This window comes from Biomphalaria glabrata, chromosome 8 (genome assembly GCF_947242115.1).
Source record: "Biomphalaria glabrata chromosome 8, xgBioGlab47.1, whole genome shotgun sequence".
NCBI classification, from domain to species: Eukaryota; Metazoa; Mollusca; class Gastropoda; family Planorbidae; genus Biomphalaria; species Biomphalaria glabrata.
The window spans coordinates 124664-149033 of NC_074718.1; the positions used below are offsets into that span (position 1 = coordinate 124664).

At 31.8% G+C, this 24370-nt stretch overlaps 1 protein-coding gene and 1 long non-coding RNA gene across 6 annotated transcripts in view; one reads left to right on the plus strand and one right to left on the minus strand.

The window, feature by feature from the left end:
• The first annotated feature begins 3404 nt into the window (after window positions 1–3404).
• Window positions 3405–9736, plus strand: LOC129927805 (uncharacterized). Its single transcript, XR_008779491.1, has 2 exons — window positions 3405–3541; window positions 9445–9736. It is a non-coding gene; the product is annotated as an uncharacterized LOC129927805 (long non-coding RNA).
• LOC129927804 (galactocerebrosidase-like) overlaps window positions 5325–24370 on the minus strand; it is a 30757-nt gene continuing 11711 nt past the window's right edge. For 2 of the 5 annotated variants that reach the window (XR_008779486.1, XR_008779489.1), the window contains exons 5-6: window positions 15000–15173; window positions 5325–7493 (exon numbers count right to left, since the gene is read on the minus strand). The gene's annotated coding sequence lies outside the window, so the exon portion shown is untranslated. Of the gene's footprint in view, window positions 7494–9086; window positions 12539–12607; window positions 12627–14999; window positions 15174–24370 lie in introns of those variants that run through there. The other 3 variants (XR_008779490.1, XR_008779487.1, XR_008779488.1) reach the window with 3 other exon arrangements.

Genomic DNA, 24370 nt, shown 5'->3' on the forward strand with positions numbered 1-24370 from the left:
TAGTTGGGGAAAAGTATTTGCATATGGCCATTGTGCTGGCAGTGCTGGCCTTTGGGGATTGGATGCCATAGGCAAGGTGAATTTGGTGGCCCTTAATTAAAAAGAAATTGTGAAAAGTTAAAAATAAGGCTATTTCAATTGTTTGGTTGAAATAATCAATGCTGGCGAGTAACAAAATATTATAATGTCATTTAATTAAGCCCTTAGTTTTCAATTTTTTTTTTTTTAGATCTTGATATATGTATTACATACTTTTTATTTTTATATATGTTATGGATTTAGTTTATTTATAAAGCAGTTTAATAAATATTCTTTTCAAATTTTTTCCAGCATACTAGCCAAGATTGATACCTCTCCACAAATCAACAAAGACATCAACGAAGCTTTGTTAAAGCTAGTGACAATTTACATATGTTTTCTTATGTGGCTTAATTATAATAATGTCAAGAAAGTTAATTAAATAAGAACTATACATTTTATTGTTAGGCTTATGTTAGTCTTAACTATTTCTGTAATTCTTCATTATGGGGGGCATTATGAATCTTAGATAGTTTTCAATGGACCTCATTCACCAATTGTAAACAAACAACATTTAGCCACGTGGTGCTTTATCTCTTCTATATAATTTATGATCTCATGTTTAATTTATGATGGTTGTCACGAGACAGTTTTTTTCATTGTTTTATCAATAAGATCACGTGACTAAATGTTGGTGAATGAGGTCCATTCTAAGATAAGTTAATTTTTATTGATCCAATCAAATGGATGTTCAGTTTGACTACAATTTTGCTTATAAAAAGCTCAATCATATAGTTTTGTATTAAATAATAGTTTAATTGCGTTTTAGGTACTGATAGTTAGTATGCTATGTAATATTTAAATGCAGTTTTTTATTATTAAAAATCATTGTTATGTAAAGAATGATTTTCTGTAATATTAGACATAATTGTAGGTCTTTCTGTGTAGCAACTATACTGCACACTTTTTTTTCATTCCTACGAGTAGATAATATAATTTATTCAATGATAATAAAGAGCTTTGAAATAAATGTTTTTATAATTCTGTACTTATTTCATAATAAAGTAATTTTTACTATCCAAGAAGAAATGCATTTAGAATTTCTATGTGAGAATGATATTTAAATATGTACAGTAGCATGACAAAAGAGCTTTTACATTATATTCTAAAAAGATGTATTACTCTTGCTTATAGCTATAACAATATTTGTCTTGATCTTTTGCAAAAATCAATTTTAAGATAAAACTTAAAATTCTGAAAATCACTATAACCCAAAATATTGTACTATTCTGTTCATGCGTCATGGTCCCTCTCTCAACCTTGCTGATGAGATCCAAAAGAACGCTTCGAGTTACATTTGGCACCAACTCAGTTGCAGAAGCTGCTGGAGGAAATTTCTCGGTTTATACTCCCAACGCCTAAGGGGCTTCACTCCTGATTATTCCTTGAGGTTGTTACCGCAATGCAGCGTGGGTTTGAAATCACAGTACCCCTAGATGAATTGCCTAACTAGGCTGACGAGCTCCATCTACCCGAAGCCCCCAGTTTTGTGGCGCCAAGTATCCGCCTTCACCTGTTAGTAAGAGCAGTTTTGCCGGGCTTAGTATCTAAGCCACACGAGAAGGCCAGGTGCTGGACTTGGTTGTCAGAGGCTATCTGAGACGCTTGCCTTTAGGAGTATTTTATATACAATGGAAGCTTATCCCCACTGACACCCCCGGCCATGACAACCACATTAAGGTGCACAATACTTTGGTATCTAACTGTGCATTGTACCTGACTTAGCACACTCTGATAAAATTTATAAGATTGAAAAAGGTAACAAAAACTATTACCTTAAAATGCATCAATGCATTTCTATATGTTTTATTCTTATTCTCTTCCTATCAGTTATAATCTGGCGATATAAATTTATTATTTCTGTTGTTGTTTTTTTCCATATCAGTTTTAAGCTGGCGATATTAAAAATCCACTAGGTTATTCCCCCCTTGGAAACTACTTTTAGTCTTGATCCAGCGCCTAGACAACGCAAAAATCTGGCCAGTGGTAGCAAGGTCTACTTAGAGACATAAATAGTTCTGTGAAGTTATAATTTGATTAAAATTTAAGGTGCTATTGACATGTATTATTATGAAGATAAAGTTGAAATAAATATTGAATTAAAATAGATCTAGGCTTATATCTAGTCGAATAGTAAAATTAGAAAATAGATCTGCGAAGTTATATTTTGATTTATGATGCTGTCAACATGTAATATTTTTAAGATAAGGTGGAAATTGATATCGATCTTTTTTTTCTTTTAGCCTTTATTATGGTCATATGGAGTTAAAGGGAAACTCCGATGACTTTGACAATTTTTGATATAATATGTGTTTTGATTTACAGATAATGAATATATGATTCTTTTTTTTTTATTTGCAATAATAACTTAGTAATTGATGTTTTTCTGACGTAATTTTTCTGCGCATCCAAAACAGTCAGACTTTCACCGGAATTCTATGTGACGTCACAAAGGTGTTTTAATCTATTGACTATTGAAAGTATAACAGGAGACCATACAGCAAAGTTTACATTCTCGTAAAAGAAATATATCTTTGTCTATGCAGTTAGATCTAGGATCTTGTAAGCAAAGAAAAAATGCGTATTAAAAGTAGATTTACATGCTTGACTAATCACGGCAGTGTGTATTTTCTCGCCAGACCACTCAACACACAACAAACACTATCGCTCGGTTGTCTTGTCATGACCGACTACACGTAGTCTAGACTAGCCTTACACTGACCAGTTTGTTCGAATCATTCAGACAAACGATCTATTTACTTCTTGAGATAGGGAGAGGCTTAGATGAAAATGTTACTTTTTTTCTGGAGTTAGTTATCCTAATGCTTTTGGATCTATCTATACATGTTTATATAAATAACTGTATCATAGCTCTGGACTAGGCCGTCACTAAGCCTAACAGCCTAATAGCTACTGTAAGAATGAAGCGATACGATTGGTTAAAGTTTCAAGTTTCTCTTTCAGTATTGTTTAGGGAAGTGACGCATGAAATAACTTAAAACAAAATCTTGCAGAACCCCGTTTTTTTTGGGGCGTGGAGAATTTTCTGTCTAATTTATTAAATATAAAATTTTCTGAGCATTTAAATAACAAATGATATAATGTTTACTATTACAACTTTTTACGCAGAATTTAAATAAGTCAATAACTAAAATTTGAAAAACTATCGGAGTTTCCCTTTAATGCCTTTAATAGATAATATTTGGAATCTTTTTTTTTCTGTCAATGATGGGTGGGTGCATTGGTAGATTTATTTATTTTTTTGCACTACCACCCAATCTTCAATTAAAAAGTGATGCATCTTAGTAATCTTACTTTTTTTTTTCTCGCTTATTTATAATCCCTCACACAGTGTCACACACATACATACACACACACATTGGCAGACTGGCTGCATGGAGCAGCACATAATCCCCCAGCATCCTCATGAGATCCTGCTGTCGTGTATGGGACGCCACTATATGTAAGCATTCATTCACTAAAGCCCCGTGCTGCACGCATTTTACTTAATGATTACATTGAAAAATATTATTTTTTTATGTAAAAATGCATTTAATAATGGTCACCTTGTCATATAAGAGCTGAAAATGACCAAAAGATTCATTGTTTTTACTTGATATTCATACACAATGGTTAAAGGGAGCCCGCCATATTTGGTCTCATCGTTTGTTGTTTTTTTTTAAGGTCATACTATAAAAAGACATCCAATGAAAATTAATGATTTAAGTTTGAAGTTTCTTCCCTCCTATATAAATGCGTTTCTTGACTATAAAAAGAACTGCTAAGACATATATATATATATATATATATATATATATATATATATATATATATATATATATATATATATATATATATATATATATATATATATATATATATATATATATATATATATATATCTTCTGTTTACAGACAAGAATAATCCGATTGGTTCGCGTGATTTTTTTTCTCTTATATGATTGGTTGTCAATGGACGCTTTAACACAGGCTCACAGCTGAAGTGAACTTATTAGTCCTACGTAGATAAGAATCTAGAGATCTATAACTTTGCTTAATTCTTTTTAAAGTTTAATTTTGTCCAACAATTTCTTAAATCAAATAATGTTTTTAAAGAATCGTCATCGTGTAGACTTCGTAGATCTAGAAATTAAAATTGGTTTAAACAAGGAAATTACTCTGGCAACAGAAGCCGAAAGAGTCACAAGTCTATATTCTAGATATTAAGATAGATATGTAAGAGTAAGAGTATGATCTACTTGATTTAGAAAATCACGATCTAACTTATCTAAGCATAGGTTGGTGAATGCTACAATCCCGAAGTAGACATATTATAGATCTAGATCTAGAATTTTACAATATGGATTTAGATCTACGTAAGAGATCTAGAAATGTATATCTAGCCAATCTAGGTCTAGAATACTCTAGAACTAGATACTAGGATATCAAATCTACACTAATAAGACGGCCACGTCAACGACAAGTTGTCGTTTATTGGACCGCGCCAGGTTTCGTAAACACATTTGACTGAAGTATATGTGGCTTAAAGATTCAAACCTTCTTCGCAGCTTTCAAAAATATTGCAAAACAAAATGCAATGAGTGTTTAAATAACTCTATATATCCATATGACTTTTATTTTTATATTTTTATTTTAATTGCGAAAAAAAATGTTCATGACATTCATGACCCCTCCCCCTCCCTTTTTCCTGGCGATGTCTAGATCTAATTCTAAGGTACAGGATCTGATTAATTTGTGTTATAATCATGTCCCAATAAAAATAATGGCTTAAATCAAAAGTATAATTAAATAAATACAGGTTGGGAGCCTTGTAATTTAGGTCAATAAGTTTTCAATTGTCTATCAGTACGCTGACGAAATGGCATGACCCAACAGCGCACACCTATCTCTCTTTCTCCACTTGTTTAGCCGAAAAAAAGTATGGTGTTCTGCACTGATCATTTATGTTAAAACTAATTTTATTTATGTATATCTAAAGAAAGAAATAAAGAAGTTTTGTGTTGTTATTTTTTTGTTCCTTTTTAATTATGTTTATAGATGTTTAGATTTTTTTTAAATTCTTAGTTCATTGTTTACTTTATAGTGAAAATATACAATAGGCATATAAATACATTTAAAAAACTATTTTAAAATTCTCAAAGCTATTCTCATTTAAAAATCTTTTTACCAATGTTTTGCAAACGCGTAGATGAGTGTAAAAGACAATGACTTTTCAATGAACCATCTCTCCTTATATAAATTTTTATTACTTCTATAGCTGCCATTCTGTCTAGCATTCAACTAGGTGTTAACTAGAGTATCCAGCTTTAATAAGTACATAAAAAAGGGGGATTTATAGGCAGAGGAAGGCCCTAAAGAGTGTTAACCATAAGGCATAATTAAACATCTGTACCACTCTTAAGAAGATAAGCAAATGTGGGTGGGTTGAACAAGACTACATGACGGATATGAGTGTAAAAGAAGCCTACATGATGAAAGTAAAAAAAAAAATGTTGCCTATAGTTAGGATTAGTTAGTTGCAATGTCGGCAACTTCACCACTGTCTGGTCCCAAGTCCGGAATGCGAAAAGAGGAGGGACGAGCATCTCTTCATATAAATTTAACTAGTAAACTAGAATAAATTTAAATTAAAAGTGATGAATTGCTACACATTATGAAATATGGCCAAAATAGAATACCATACGTTTTGTAAACAGTCAAAGACAAACAAAAAAAGCAAAAAAAAACACATACACAATACCTTTCGTGAAGTCACAAAAAAAAGTTAAAAAAACAACAACATTTATTTGAAATACACAATACACATGAGATATAGATGTAGATCTATTAAATATTAAATACAATCGACCTACATTACATTGATTATTTATTCTAGATTAAAGACAGCGCTACATCATTATTTCTTTCTATGGCTAAATTAAATTAATCACAATTAAAGAAAATTTCATTTGACCCATTTGTATAACCGATAGGGACAAGAGCTGGGCCCTGTCACGTGACCAACTAGTGAAATCGCGAATGACGCAAATGTATAAAAAAAAAAAAAAGGCTGAACGAGTGATTGGATTGGATGGTGTTCTTGCGCTGGAGTAAAAAGAAAATGATTTCATTGTGAAAATTAAAAGATTAAAAATGTTTTAGATATATTACTAGTTGTAATCCTTGCGACTGCTGTTAAATTACTATCAGTCAGCATCGACCAGTTCTTACAGTAATATTAGAACATAAAACATTCCAGCGGGCCACTTGTGGCCAGGGGGGTCGTTATTTGCTCAGCCCTGCTCTAGATCTAGAACTAGATATACAAGATTTAGAAGTTCAGACGCCCAGATAACTAGATCTATTCCGCCCACCATGTTGTTTTTAAGCATATTGATCTCCTTTATCTACATTGAACTTCAAATAACATGTTTTAAAGAGAGTGTTTTGTTCTTATGCGTTCAACTATGTTTTTTTTTATTTACTCAAATGAAGGTCTAAATAAAATGTTAATAATCATTTGATGAACAACTTGTTATTTCTTCTTTTTTTCTATTTAAGAAATTATCAACAACAAAATATATATTAACAATTAGATTTATATTTTATCTATTAAGTCACCAAGCAAAGCGAAATATTGATAAAATAAAACAAAAATATACACGAACATAATGAAACACGCATCTATATCTACACGATATGTTTAATTATTTTTCTTTTCAACAAAAGTATGCATTGTGAGTAAGTGATCTATACTATATAGAGCAATGACAATAAATTATAAAGATCTAGTACGGGAAACGTATTACTATAAGAAATAAGCATTTTATTATAGAAGATTAACAGTATCTTAAAACTTTAATTTTTATCTGTTTATGATTAAGACTACACCACGAAGAGAAAAAATTGTATTGAGCTGACACAGATCTAGTGACGACGTAACCCCTTTCTCGCTTGCCGTTAGGTCTTCTCAGTCCGTGATTATAATACTTACCACTACCCCTGGCCCACCTCTCGGGGGGGGGGGGGGAGGAATATGTAGAGTGTAAGAAAATCTTTGTTAAACGAAACATAATATAGCACCTGTTAATCTGTTATGTTTCACACTCCGAATTATAGTTTGGGTAGCGCGGGGAACATAAGCCTATGTTTAAGAAACAGATAAATAATAAATAAGCATATACACTACATACACACTGCCTAAATTTCCAGACACCACTATTTAGTTGTACAACATAATATTATGTGTTCATAAGATTTCGTGGATAAATGTGCTTTATGTCATCAGCATTAATTTGTGATCTTTAAGGGAATTTAAATAGCTTTTTCAGGTGATATACACTGTTACTTGACTCCAAGAAGAAGTTATTGGTGTTGTGATGAACAGATCAACATCTAGCAGAAGTCTGACAATCCTGGAGAAAGAAATGAGATGAATAACAGCCACTGATCTTTTTACCATTAAAATTCATTATATTGATATGAATTCAGACATGAATTAAATACCAAACAAAAGACTTTCTTTTTTTTAAACATATACCAACATTAAATCTTAATTATAAATTGAAAACATTGTTTAGAACAAACATTTAATGGAACTTTTGGATAATGCTAAACTGACCAGAGATATACTTATTCTAAAGGAATTATTATTTGATATCACTTTGATGCATTTGTAACTGTATTTCTATATGTGGATTATGTTTGTGTAACAGCTATGAAGGATATCCAGCATTTTCTCATTCAACCAGTGATTTGTAACTGAATGCTTGAAGTTACAGTATATTATTATTATTAAAATTGGACTCAAGTCAGTGTGTACTATTTATATTTGTTACATGCTAAGTGTAGGTCCGGGACACAATAACACAGACCATTCTACATTTTGATGACCAGCGAGTCAGTGTGTACCATTTATCTTGGTTACATTACAGGTGTTACTAGTTGTTCTTAGCTAGATATCAAATTCATACTTTCATAGTGCAAAACCTATCAGTTTTGAAAAATATAAATTAAATTCTCAAAGATATGCCTTTTGAGGTCTGAATTTTCTTGAGCTGTGTAGAGGAGACTCTTGCATTACTAACCATTGCTTTGACATCAGCATTTTTTCATTCATAATACAACTCAGGTTGTTGACAGACTGTAACAGACATCCATCCAAAGTAATAGATTGTCTACTAGGCATTTTATTATCATAATCTGGTTTAGTAGCCTGCTAGCCCAATTTTAGACTGACATTTTTAAAAATGAAATAGAAGCTAAATATCATCAGCAAAATTCAAATCCTCTAAGTTTAATAAATCAATTAAGATAATTTTTAGCAGAATGCCTTAAAGAGCTAAAATTAAATCAATTTTATAAGAAAATGATCAATATGCCTATTTTACATAAGGGGGATGTACTGTGAAATTTCAATTTTTTTATATAACTTTATAGTTAAGAAGATAGGCTTTAGGCATGTCTAGTCTAGTCTTTTGGGTCTCTATGGAGATGGTGGCCATCTAAAAAATAAACACAATGTTTAAAAAAAACTTTTTTTATATATATTTTTAATTAGTACAAATTTTATTAATTTTTTTCTAACTTCTATCACAGTCCCAAACATTGACAATGTGATAAAGTGACCCCCCCCCCCCCCCATTATGTTTGCCTTTTTTTTCATTTCTTTGGTTGGATTTTAAGTACATAACTTTGGATTGTTGTACTTTTCAAATAGAGTGGTCTCTAATTTTTCTGCTTTTTTTCTAGTTAAATCAGCTAACCCATTTTTTTACCACAGGTTATGTTGTGTCAACTAGTTTCTGTATATTTCAGTTGGTATTGTTTGTGGTTTGCTCATAGCCTGAGCAAATACTGATTTCCTAAGTTTATTATAAGTGTAAAAAAAAAAGGTAAGAAAGTGAAGCAAATCAGCTAAACCTTACAAAAAAGAAGAGTAATATATTTACTTTATTTTTTTTTATTTGTTAGAGGGACATTTTTTTAAACAGAATAAGTACATGTACATTTTTTAATGACGGTCAACTCTCCACAATGTGCTCTTTTTATTTTAACATTTGTTAAGTCAAATCTTTACACTCTAACAAGTGTCAAGATGTGAGGCCAACATCTTAAAATATCTTTGAACAGTGTCCTAAAAAAAGAGCAAAAATACACAAGTTAATAAAAAGGTAAAAATTATGAGTAAGAAATAAAAACAAAAATACGCAAGTTAATAAAAAGGTAAAATTAAGAGTAAGAATAGACAATCTCTAAACTTGTGACAAAGTTTCAGACATGATTTTAATCTAACCAAAGCCATTTAAATCAAATTTAGTATTTCAAAAAAATTTGAATATAGACATTATTCAACATTATTTACAGAAATGTATTGGTGACCTTCAAGAAAGGAAATATGAACAAGTTCTGAACTCCTATTGGGCTGTCAAATGAAATATGAACAAATTGCAGAATCTTAATGAACTGTCAAGGAGATATGAACAAGTTCCATACACCTAATAAGTTCTCTAAGGAAACATGAATAGGTTCTTAACTCCTAATGAGCTGTCTAAGTAAACATGAACATGTTGCAGACTCCTTTAGTTGTCAAGGAATTATGAATGAATTTCAAACTCCTTATAAGTTGTCTAATAAAATATAAACAAGTTGCAAACTCCTAATGAGCTATATATTATGAAATATGAACAAGTTGCAAACTCTTAGTTAGTTCTCTAAGGCATTATTTTTCTTAATGGAACACTTCACACATTTTGAGTCATTAGCGAAACATTTTGTTGTTGTTTTTTTTACAGAGATAAATTTATGTTGTGGTTACTAGTTAAATAGGGTTCTACAGAACACAGTTTGGGAAACACTGATCTAAGAAAATATGAACAAGATGCAAACTCCTGATGAGCTAAGAAAATGTTAACAAGTTGCAAACTCCTAATGAGTTCTCAAAGTAAGTATCAACCAGTTGACAACTCCTTGTAGTGTATGGTTGTTGACCTGAAGCACCAAACTGCTGGTACACAATTAAACTACTAAAGGTATATTACATCTTAACTTGAAATTACTTATTGATTTTTTGTGATTAATACTAAATAGAACTGGATGGCTGCCTGGTCGTGTGGTTTGCGCGCTGGACTGTCGTTCAGATTTATCGATGGTCCAGGGTTCAAACCCTGCCCGCTCCCATCCCCTGTCGTCCTGCAGGAGGTTAGGACTAGGAAGTAATTATCTTCAACTCTGAAGGAACATCCGAAACATGTAAAACATTTTACAACAAACAAAACAGAACTTGAATTACATTATAAAGAAAATCAAGTTTAAATGAAATGAATAACTGTAATCTATCCTGGGGGAAAGCCTAAATGTAATAAACTTAGTAATAATGAAAAAATTGTATTCCAAAGAAAATCTAACTCACTAAAAAATGTACTTTCAAATAGGCATTCTGGAGTCAAGAACACTAATGACAAGGCGGCTTATCTTGCATCATTCTCATTGCATAACTAACCCTAATCATAAAACACACACACACATATCAATGATACCATAACACTCCTAAAAAGTTGTCATAGGAAAGGGTTCCATACTCCTAATGAGCTGTCTAAGAAATTAAAAAGAAGTTCAGAAATACTAATGAGTTCAAAAAGGAAATATGAACAAGCTGCAAACCACTAACAAATCCAGAACCTTTAATAAGGAGACATGACAAACTGCTTGTTAACTGTAGGCCACAAAAACAGATTTATAACCTTAATATCAACTTTCCTATAGATTACAAGGACTGAAAAGGGAACTTTTTTTTAGACTTCTATAAGATAAGCATAGGTGATAAGAATGTTTTACTAGATTTTTATGCGCTAAAAAGATTTGATCAGATTGTTTCACCAGACATCTATGAACTTTACAAAGTTTGATCAAAATGTTTCACTAGACTTTTATGCATATTACAAAGTTGGGTCACAATTTTTCACTACACTCATATGAACTAAACAAAGTTTTATCAGAATTTTTCACTAGACATTTATGCACTAAACAAAGTTTAATCATAATGTTTTACTAGACTATATTCAAAAATCATAGTTTGATTACAATGTTTCACTAGACATTTAAGATCCATTTAATTTAAAGTTTAGTAAAAATGTGTCATTAGACTCCTATGTGCTTTAGATAGTTTCATAGTTACCTGACTTTGGTTCGAAAAGTAAAGGCTGTTGGTCATTGAGCTGGTCATATGACACACTGCTTGTTAACAATAGTGTGCTCCCAGATTCTGAAGGCCTTTCAGGACTTGTCCCAAACAAAGAAACCACTTTTTCATTTTGTTTTTGGATTGTTGCTAAAGCATGATGGAAACTCTCTTCAGTAGGTGATGTTAGCTCTGCATGGTGCTGCTTCATATGTAGATCATTAGATGAACTGTGAATGCTGATAATATGCTGTGCAAATCATTAGATGAACTTGGTATAAAAATGTGATTGATCATTACATGTTTATTTATTATGCAATAGTAAATCAATAGCAGAACTAAGAACACTGATCTGTAAGCAGTCAGAAACTTTTTCTATATCAGCAGCATGTACATTCCTTTGATCTAAAAAAAAAAAAAGTTGATAAAATATTGCAAGCAAAAATTACATTTTAAAATGCAAAATTAAAATATAAAAAGTGTAATGCATAAGTTAAATGTAATATAAATGATGGTATCCTTATCTTGAGTCCACTTCCTCATTAATGTTTTGTCAGCACTCACTAAAAGAGAAAACTAAGCTGTTTTGAGTACCATTTTATAAAGTTCTTCAGAAGGTATTGGTTGTAATTTGACAAGATGCTTTCAAAGGTTTCTAAACTTATTTAAGTTTCAGTACTCAGGCAACATTGTTCTGATGAAGGGCTGCACTGTATTGCTGTGAAACATCATTTACTAGACAAAAATGACAGTGCCTAACATTTGGCTTGGCAGTTTTTTTGGTACTGCTGCCAAGGTGGCTGATGACATTTCTCATCACAAACTATTAGGATGGTTCAACATTGATTTTTTTTCCATTACATTGTCAAAGTTTAGTTAGCTTTTCCATTTTTTATCTTTTCTAGAAGTCAGAATCTTTTTATATTTCTATAAATATGGGTGAACAGACTTCAGACAGATCTTTTTGGAGACAGCTTGCCACTCAATGCACCAAACAGAGGGGGAGGATCTAAGTCTAAAAGTATGGTTATTGTTTATTTAGTTTTTTTTTGGCTGCTATACTTGCAAGCATGCCCCTTGTATCAGTGGGTTGAAATCAATCACAATTGAATTTAATGTCCAGCTTTGTTTTAAAAACAAATTATTCCAATACAACTTTTGAGGAGTACACATAATAACTATTATTTCATAAGAAATATCTAGTCATTATTATTTGGTTGTTAATGCATAAATTTAAATAACATACCTGATGTTTCTGAAGAGGGATCACCAAATCAAATCCTGTAAACATATATATATATATATATATATATTCTGCGGCATTTTACATCTGGAGAGACGATCTTTTACCTTTGCAACTTCTTGTGTGCAGGGTTAGTAGCACTTTTCCATGACAAAATTTTAGGAGATTTTAGGAGGTTTTTTAAGGATGAAATGTATGATGTGTGTGTGTGTGTATTTCCTATTCGTTTGTGTGATACGTGTGTGTGTGTGTATTTCCTATTCGTTTGTGTGATACATAGTAAAACATACACAAAACTAAGCATTTATCAAATCAATTATTGTTATTTGATTTTTAAAATAATAAATATCTTGCCAATATGACACAGAAACAATGTTATCAGCTGTGATGTGTCCACAGAAAATGTAATGAAAGTTATCTTTTAATCAAGTAACAACTTGACTGTCATCCCAAAACCTCAAACAACCATTTTTTTTTCAAAGATTTATTTAAAAACATTACAAATGGTTGCTTTTCCATTTTTTTAAAATAAGAAACATTCTTAGAGATGCCTTCATAATGTGTATTCTTTGTGATGGAAATGTACATTATTAGTTCCTATGTGTATCTTATAGATACTAGAGTCATGGTGTGCATTTGAGGTAATGTTTTATTCTTTTATTAGCTAACTTAAATCCTTCTCATAAACAGAGCCAGTAATATATAGGGCAATATAGGTCTATTTGAATGTTTAGTTGACATTTGCTTACTAAAAAATGGCTTTTGGATTGGGGGGGGGGGGATTAGATCTATTCGCGTTTTTTTTTTCATAGCAGAATCTTTTTCAACCATATAGTTTCCCTGGCTTTTACGAGTGAAATAATTTTTACGTCACAGCTGCATGCGAAATATTTTCGTTAAATCTACTGTGGATCTAGACTATTGATCTAAGTCACTAAAATGCGCAGATTTTCTCAAGGCTGTGAGAGAATTATCTTCACTGAATTTACAGTAGATCTAGACTCTAGATCCAAGTCACTAAAATTCGCGGACTTTTCAGGGCTGTGAGAGAAATATCTTCACTATATATATTCTAGTGATTTAGCATAAATCTAGAGTCTAGATCAAAGTCAAGAAAAGTCGCGGACTTTTCACTGCTGTGTGAATATTATCTTCACTAAATTTACAGAAGATCTAGACTCTAATGCTAATTCGCTACAATTCGCGGACTTCAACTCTAAGTCACTAAATTTTGCGGACTTTTCACGGCTGTGTGAGAATTATCTTCACTAGATTCTAGTGATTTCGAGTAAATCTAGAGTCTAGATCTAAGTCACTAAAATTTGCGGACTTTTCGCGGCAGTATGCGAATTATCTTCACTGGATATACCGTAGATCTAGAGTCTAGATCTAAGTCACTAAAATTTGCGGACTTTTCGCGGCAGTATGCGAATTATCTTCACAGGATGTACCGTAGATCTAGAGTCTAGATCTAAGTCACTAAATTTGCGGACTTTTCGCGGCAGTATGCGAATTATCTTCACAGGATGTACCGTAGATCTAGAGTCTAGATCTAAGTCACTAAATTTGCGGACTTTTCGCGGCAGTATGCGAATTATCTTCACAGGATGTACCGTAGATCTAGAGTCTAGATCTAATAAGTCACTAAATTTGCGGACTTTTCGCGGCAGTATGCGAATTATCTTCACATGATGTACCGTAGATCTAGAGTCTAGATCTAAGTCACTAAATTTGCGGGCTTTTCACTTCTTTGTGCTAATTATCTCCACTAGATTCTAAGTGATTTAGCGTAAATCTAGCGTATTTCTAGAGTAATCTAGACATTAGATGTATCGAGATCAATAAATTGACTAAAATTCACTGATTTTTCATGTTAGGTGCGAATTATCTTCACTAGATCTAACTTAAATCTAAATCTAGATACTATTACTAGATACTAGCTAGATCTAGAAGATTTACCGACTTTCCACGCGAAGTCACTCTTACACTTACAAGAAGAAGATTTTAGGTGAGGGAGGGCCCGGAGGGGTGAAGCCTACAAATTAGTCTGGTAATTGCTCTAATAATAGACAATAGTCACTACAGACTAGATCTAGCGGGTCTTTAGTGGTAACAATAAATGGAAACAAACATTTCTACGCTGACTTCAGAAAAATACTGCCAGGTGAAACGCTTGCTTGAGCCAAGGCCATCTTCAATCACGAGGTCGCGCTTCACACGTGGGTGAAAGGCGGTGTAGACGCGTCACTGGTCAGCTCATTAACACAGCCAGCCCGTAAGGTCATGCGATCTGAATGCCTAGTTACGCTGTTGTTGTTTTTCCCCCGCATCTTTAGCAAGAAATAACCAAATTATATTTTTTTTTAAATATTGGGTAAAAATTTTAGGAGAGTGGACAAAATTTTAGGAGACTTTCGGCAATTTTTAGGAGAATTTTAGGATTTTAGGAGACTTTTCATTTTTTAGGAGATTTTAGGAGTTTTTAGGAGCGCTACGAACCCTGTGTGTGACTAAAGAGGCCAATCCTTGATACACTGCTGCGATCGCAGGTTGGGTATATATAATCACCAGGCGCCGTTGCATTTTTACCCTTCTTTCTGCTTCCGTTGTGTATGACATCTGCAATCCGTGACCCTTCCTTTATGCTCTCTCTCCATATATATATATATATATCTGAAAAAATATTATAAACTATGATAATGAATAATGTTTAGTAGTCTAAATAAAGATCTTTTAAAACCATCTATTTTTAGAAATAAAAAGTAAAGTGTTAGCAGGTCAGGAGGCCCTGACTCCGGCTCCAAGTCAGGTCTGGGCCTTTCTGCTAACTAGAATTTATATCACAGTCTGTAGGCAGATGGTAGCACTACTGGGTGGGTTTGATCTGTACATCTCAGTCTGTGACCAAGGAGCTAGAGTTGCCTAAACAACCAGACAGCACAACTAAACTAATTAATCAAATGATGCACATGGGGATGCATTGGGCACACAATGGGAAGAACAGCAGACAACATTGCAAGACTAGACTGGAACCCAGAGAGGAAGAAACAAAACAAATAGAAATAATAGGAATACATAGGGAATTGGGGGGGGGGAGAGTACTATTATTCTCAAATTAAAATGACAACAATAACATGATAAAGCGTAAATCTAGGTATATATTTTTTTATGTTATCAAAATTGAATTTAAATAGATTTAGGACTACATATGATGGAATTATTGTATAGATCTATGAAATTATATTTTAAATGTTTTGATGAAGATTTAAGGTGCTGACAACTTGAAACATTTTTCAATAAAGCTGAATTGAATGTTGAATTTAAATAGATCCAAGCCTAAATCTAGTGGACTAGTCTAGTGTAATGTTGTGTGTTATGAGACTTGTTGCATAGTATCTAGTATGTGCCGGAGGATACACGCAATAAATAACTTAGGTTTTTATAGAAAAGAATTTTATTTATAAATATTTATTATTTAATAGAAATATACGAGGTACAAGGAATGTGACTAGGTAGCCAAGGTCACTGAAGCTGACTGACAGGTTCAAGAAATGGATGAAACTGCGGAAGCGGGCTGGGAGGGAGTCAGGGGGTGGGGTGAAACTGCGCGAGCGGGCAGGGTGAGGGGTGGGGGCGTAGAGCTGGATGCGTGAACAACAGATTGACCAGAGAATGATGACTTCCAGGTGTGAATCTTACTGTAACAGGGGCCAGATGCGTTGCGGAATCAAACAGGTACTCTTGTCGCTGTAGGCCAATGAAGATATGCTTTGACGTGACTATCAGTGCTTGCTAACAGGGAAATGCTTATGCACAAAGTGATTGGGGCGAAAGACTTAGGCTAAAAGCTCACTATAATATAGCTCTTTCATCATAGCAAAAGCTTTTTTTATTAATCGATATTTTTTTTATTTAATTACCATCAGTAATCTAATTACCATTGATGTAACCTGATAGTGCTGTTGCTTACTTCAGTATGCTTAGTCTCTGTTTTGTCAAAGACAGACATTGTCCTGATTATAATACCAATATTACAGTTGGTCTTTTCGGAATAAAATGCGCTAAAAAATCAATTTTCTTCTAAATTAAGTCTCTATTGAAGTGTGCCTAATTTTCCGCCTTGTCAAAAAGTGCCCGATTTCCCGGTTCCTAAATTTCCGGGTGACTAAATTACTGGGAGCTTAAATTTCCAGACACCAGTCGATTGTGAGTCAAAAAGAATAAAATCATATTTTAGTATTACATCACATATGCTAATAGAAGAGCTGATTTTGTCACCCAGCTCTGCAAGAGTTTATAGTGCTTTGTTAACAGCGCTTAATAAATTTAATTATTATTTTATAGTTATTTGCAGGAGCTTGCAACCCTATCCTAACCCTAAGAGTACTTAAACCGTTAATATGAACATTATGCCTATATTTAGAGGCAAAATGTCGATTTCGCACATTAACGTAACCGATAGCTAATCAGTTAATGAGCAGATAAGCTAGCTTAAATATATAGCTCCTCCTTCGTAACTTAAGATGAGATTATTTCCCATTTTCTATGAATTTGAAGATGGCTATGGAGTCCAATTTTTTACTTTAAAAAGCCGACCTCCTAGACGGCATTGGTAACTTGGGTTTGCTGCAGATATGCCTGCTTCTTTTCTCACTTTCCGTTTTTTTTATTCTTAGATCTACGTTTTTTGTTGATTACCGAGCTCCTTGCCTTATATCATGAAACACGACACTCACGGCCTCAGGCAATGAGAAAGGATCGTTTCCCTCACACACCTTGAGAGAACTCTTAAGGGTATCTTTGTAATTTTTTGTTGACCCTCCAACGTTATTGCTGCTGTGGCATGGATACTGTTTATCTGTGACAACTTAAGGATTTCAACGTATGTTATGTGGTCAAGCCAATAAACCAAATGGATTATTCTCTAATGCAACTCTAATGTTTGCTTATGCACCAACTATGTCCAACCTAATTCAAAGATTAGCTAGGTAATGTGAATATTTACGGATTTTAAGCTTTAGCGGGCTTGCAATTGTCTCCTCTACCACCTTAAAATCATTTTCAAAACTAAAATGTACTAAAATGCTGGTACCAGTTAATTTACTTTTGTCTGGTCCCCTGTCTGGCTGAGATGTATTTGATATTAAACTGTTTTTTAGCCCTGAGTTGTCACATTCTTTTAATTGGTTGTGTCGTGTGGTGCAGTTTGCAGAGTGCCTGGGTAGTGAGAAACGTAACAATATATATATATATATATATATAAATATCTTTGCCAGTGCTACAAAGCCAAGCAGCGTAATGATTTATACGTAGATTACCAGTGTATAATAGAGATATTGAGAAACAAGGTAGACTTAGACCAAACCTAATTTAATGATCCAGATATAGTTCATTTTTTGTTTGTTTTCAAGACTTTGCAGCCATCTTCGTGTACATATAAGATTACATTGTGCAAAAGTTTGAATATTGAGTCTTTAGAAAAGGGGAATATGTTTATCTTCATGCATAGTGAAAATGAGATTGAATGAATTCTTGTGAATACAATGACTTTGTGCTTTTTTTTAGTCAAATTATCAAATATTTGGTCACGAAGTAACATTTTGTTTACACTACATATGATTATATTGTGATTCTTCTCCTTTTACCATGTTTGTTTGACTCATACAAAATAATTGATTTAATAGAGAAAACTTTTTCAAAGTGTTATTATAAAAATTAAAGTGAGTTTACTACTTAGAAAACTTAGTAGTTGGGCTTCTAAGATTGTAATTGGTTAACTTATAATCCTTTTTTAATTGCTCTTTTTATGGTCACTAATAGAAGTTATTGTAAACTGGTATGCTCCCCCTAACATCCTCCAAAACTTAGTCATCATTGAGACTGAAACATTACCATTCTACATCTAATCATTGACACTAACACATAACCATTCTCAGTCTAATCATTGACAGTAACACAATACCATTTTCAATCTTATCATTGACACTAACACATTACCATTCTCAATGTAATCATTGACACTAAGTCATTACCATTCTTAATCTTATCATTGACACTAAGACATTATATTCTAAATCTAATCATTGACATAACATTCTCAATGTAATCATTGACACTAACACATTATCATTCTCAATGTAATCATTGACACTAAAACATTACCATTCCTAATCTAATCATTGACACTAAGACATTATCATTCTCAATGTAATCATTGACACTAAGTCATTAACATTCTTAATCTAATTATTGACACTAAGTCATTACCATTCTTAATCAAATCATTGACACTAAGTAATTACCATTCTCAATCTAATCATTGACGCTAAGGCATTACCATTCTCAATCTAATCATTGACACTAATAAATTACCATTTTTAATCTAATCATTGACATAACATTATTAATGTAATTGTTGACACTAAGACATTACCATTCTAAAGTCATCATTGACACTTAAACATTACTATTCTCAATCTCATCATTGACACTAAAACATTACCATTCTCAATCTAATCATTGACACTAAAACATTACCATTTTCAATGTTATCATTGACACTAAGACATTACCATTCTCACTGTTATCATTGGCACTAAGACATTACTATTCTCAATGTAATCATTGAAACTAAGACATTAACATTCTCAATCTAATCATTGACGCTAAGGCATTACCATTCTCAATCTAATCATTGACACTAATAAATTACCATTCTTAATCTAATCATTGACATAACATTATTAATGTAATTGTTGACACTAAGACATTACCATTCTAAAGTCATCATTGACACTTGAACATTACCATTCTCAATCTCATCATTGACACTAAAACATTACCATTCTCAATCTAATATTGACACTAAGTCATTATTATTTTCAATCTAATCATTGACAATAAGACATTACCAGTCTCAATGCAATCATTGACACTAACACATTACCATTCTCAAAGTCATCATTGACACTAAAACCTTACCATTCTCAATCTAATCATTGACACTAACACATTACCATTTTCAATGTTATCATTGACAGTAAGACATTACCATTCTCACTGTTATCATTGGCACTAAGACATTACTATTCTCAATTTAATCATTGACACTAAGACATTGCCATTCTCAATCTAATCATTGACAATAAGACATTACCATTCCTAATGTAATCATTGACACTAACACATTAAAATGCTCAAACTTATCATTGACACAAACACATTACCATTCATAATCTTATCATTAAAACGAACTCATTATAATTCTCAATCTAATCGTTGACACTTAGACATTACCATTCTAAATCTAATTATTGACACTAAGACATTACTATTCTCAATCTAATCATTGACACTAAAACATTACCATTTTCAATCTAATCATTGACAATAACACATCACCATTTTCAATGTTTTCATTGACACTAAGTCGTTGCCATTCTCAATCTAATCATTGACACTAACACATTACCATTCTCCATCTAATCATTGACACTAACACATTACCATTCTCAATGTAATCATTGACACTAAGTCATTACCATTCTTAATCTAATCATTGACATAACATTCTCAATGTAATCATTGACACTTAGACATTACCATTCGCAATGTAATCATTGACACTAAAACATTACCATTCTCAATCTAATCATTGACACTAACACATTGCCATTTTCAATGTTTTCATTGACACTAAGTCATTACCATTCTTAATCTAATCATTGACACTCCTAAACACATTACCATTCTCCGTCTAATCATTGACAATAAATTATTACTATTCTCAATGTAATCATTGACACTAAAACATTACCATTCTTAATCTAATCATTGACACAAAGACATTACCATTCTCAATCTAATAATTGACACTAAGACATTACCATTCTTACTGTCATTATTGGCACTATGACATTACCATTCCCAATGTAAACATTGACTATAAGACATTATCATTCTCACTGTTATCATTGACACTAAGACATTACCATTCTTAATATAATCATTAATACTAAGACATTACCAGTGTCAATAAAATAATTGACAATAAGAAATTACAATTCTCAATCTAATCATTGACACTAAGACAATACTATTCTCAATCTAATGATTGACACAAACACATTACCATTCTCAATCTAATCATTGACACTAAGACATTTTCATTCTCAATCTAATCATTGACACTAATACATTACCATTCTCAATGTAATCATTGACACTAACACATTACCATTCTCAATGTAATCATAGACACTAACACATTACCATTTTCAAAGTCATCATTGACACTAAAACTTTACCATTCATAATCTTTTCATTGACACTATCACATTATAATTCTCAATCTAATCATTGACACTAAGACATTACCATTCTCAATGTAATCATTAACACTAACACATTACCATTTTCAAAGTCATCATTGACACTAAAACTTTACCATTCTTAATCTAATCATTGACACTAACACATTACCATACTCTATCTAATCATTGACACTAAGACATTACCATTCTCAATCTAATCATTGACACTAAGACATTACCATTCTCAATGTAATCATTGACACTAACACATTACCATTTTCAAAGTCATCATTGACACTAAAACTTTACCATTCATAATCTTTTCATTGACACTAACACATTATAATTCTCAATCTAATCATTAACACTAACACATTACCATTTTCAAAGTCATCATTGACACTAAAACTTTACCATTCTTAATCTAATCATTGACAGTAACACATTACCATTCTCTATCTAATCATTGACACTAAGACATTACCATTCTCAATCTAATCATTGACACTAAGACATTACCATTCTGAATGTAATCATTGACACTAACACATTACCCTTTTCAAAGTCATCATTGACACTAAAACTTTACCATTCATAATCTTTTCATTGACACTAACACATTATAATTCTCAATCTAATCAATGACACTAAGACATTACCATTCTGAATGTAATCATTGACACTAACACATTACCATTTTCAAAGTCATCATTGACACTAAAACTTTACCATTCTTAATCTAATCATTGACATAACATTCTTAATTTAATCATTGTCACTTAGACATTACCATTGTCAATGTAATAATTGACACTAAGTCATTACCATTCTCAATCTAATTATTGACACTAAAACATTACCATTCTCAATCTCATCATTGACACTAAAACATTACCAGTCTCAATGTAATCATTGACACTAAGTCATTACCATTCTTAATCTAATCATTGACTTAACATTCTTAATGTAATCATTAACACTAAGACATTACCATTCTCAATCTAATCATTGACACTAGGTCATTATTATTCTTAATCTAATCATTGACACTAAGACATTACCATTCTCACTGTCATCATTGGCACTAAGACATTACTATTCTCAATGTAATCATTGGCACTAAGACATTACCATTCTCAATGTAATTATTGACAATAAAACATTAACATTCTTAATCTAATCATTGACATAACATTCTCAACATAACCATTGACACTTAGACATTACCATTCTTAATGTAATCATTGATACTAAGACATTACCAGTGTCAATGAAATAATTGACAATAAGAAATTACCATTCTCAATCTAATCATTGACACTAAGACAATACTATTCTTAATCTAATGATTGACACAAACACATTACCATTCTCAATCTAATCATTGACACTAAGACATTTTCATTCTCAATCTAATCATTGACACTAAGACATTACCATTCTCAATGTAATCATTGACACTAACACATTACCATTTTCAAAGTCATCATTGACACTAAAACTATACCATTCTTAATCTAATCATTGACACTAACACATTATAATTCTCTATCTAAAAATTGACACTAAGAAATTACCATTCTCAATCTAATCATTGACACTAAGACATTACCATTCTCAATGTAATCATTGACACTAACACATTACCATTTTCAAAGTCATCATTGACACTAAAACTTTACCATTCATAATCTTTTCATTGACACTAACACATTATAATTCTCAATCTAATCATTGACACTAAGACATTACCATTCTCAGTGTAATCATTGACACTAACACATTACCATTTTCAAAGTCATCATTGACACTAAAACTTTACCATTCTTAATCTAATCATTGACACTAAGTCATTACCATTCTTAATCTAATCATTGACTATACATTCTTAATGTAATCATTGACACTAAGACATTACCATTCTCAATCTAATCATTGACACTAGGTCATTACCATTCTTAATCTAATCATTGACACTAAGACATTACCATTCTCAATCTAATCATTGACACTAAGACATTACCATTCTCAATCTAATCATTGAAACTAACACATTACCATTCTCAATGTAATCATTGACAATAAGACATTAACATTCTCAATGTAATCATTGACACTAAAACATTACTATTCTCAATATAATCATTGAAACTAACACATTTCCATTTTCAATGTTATCACTGACACTAAGTCATTACCATTCTTAATCTAATCATTGATACTAAGTCAGTACCATTCTTAATCTAATCATTGACATAACATTCTCAATGTAATCATTGACATTTAGACATTACCATTCTCAATGTAATCATTGACACTAAAACATTACCATTCTCAATGTAATCATTGACACATAACATTACCATTCTTAATGTAATCATTGACACTAAGACATTATTATTCTCAATGTAATCAATAACACTAAAAAATTACAATCCTTTATCTAATCTTTGACACTAAGACATTACCATTCTCAATGTAATCATAGACAATAAGATCTTACCATTCTCAATGTAATTATTGACACTAAGTCCTTACCATTCTTAATTTAATCATTGACATACCATTCTCAATGTAATCATTGACACTTAGACATTAACATTCTTAATGTAATCATTGACACTAAAACTTTACCATTCATAATCTTTTCATTGACACTATCACATTATAATTCTCAATCTAATCATTGACACTAAGACATTACCATTCTCAATGTAATCATTAACACTAACACATTACCATTTTCAAAGTCATCATTGACACTAAAACTTTACCATTCTTAATCTAATCATTGACACTAACACATTACCATACTCTATCTAATCATTGACACTAAGACATTACCATTCTCAATCTAATCATTGACACTAAGACATTACCATTCTCAATGTAATCATTGACACTAACACATTACCATTTTCAAAGTCATCATTGACACTAAAACTTTACCATTCATAATCTTTTCATTGACACTAACACATTATAATTCTCAATCTAATCATTAACACTAACACATTACCATTTTCAAAGTCATCATTGACACTAAAACTTTACCATTCTTAATCTAATCATTGACAGTAACACATTACCATTCTCTATCTAATCATTGACACTAAGACATTACCATTCTCAATCTAATCATTGACACTAAGACATTACCATTCTGAATGTAATCATTGACACTAACACATTACCCTTTTCAAAGTCATCATTGACACTAAAACTTTACCATTCATAATCTTTTCATTGACACTAACACATTATAATTCTCAATCTAATCAATGACACTAAGACATTACCATTCTGAATGTAATCATTGACACTAACACATTACCATTTTCAAAGTCATCATTGACACTAAAACTTTACCATTCTTAATCTAATCATTGACATAACATTCTTAATTTAATCATTGTCACTTAGACATTACCATTGTCAATGTAATAATTGACACTAAGTCATTACCATTCTCAATCTAATTATTGACACTAAAACATTACCATTCTCAATCTCATCATTGACACTAAAACATTACCAGTCTCAATGTAATCATTGACA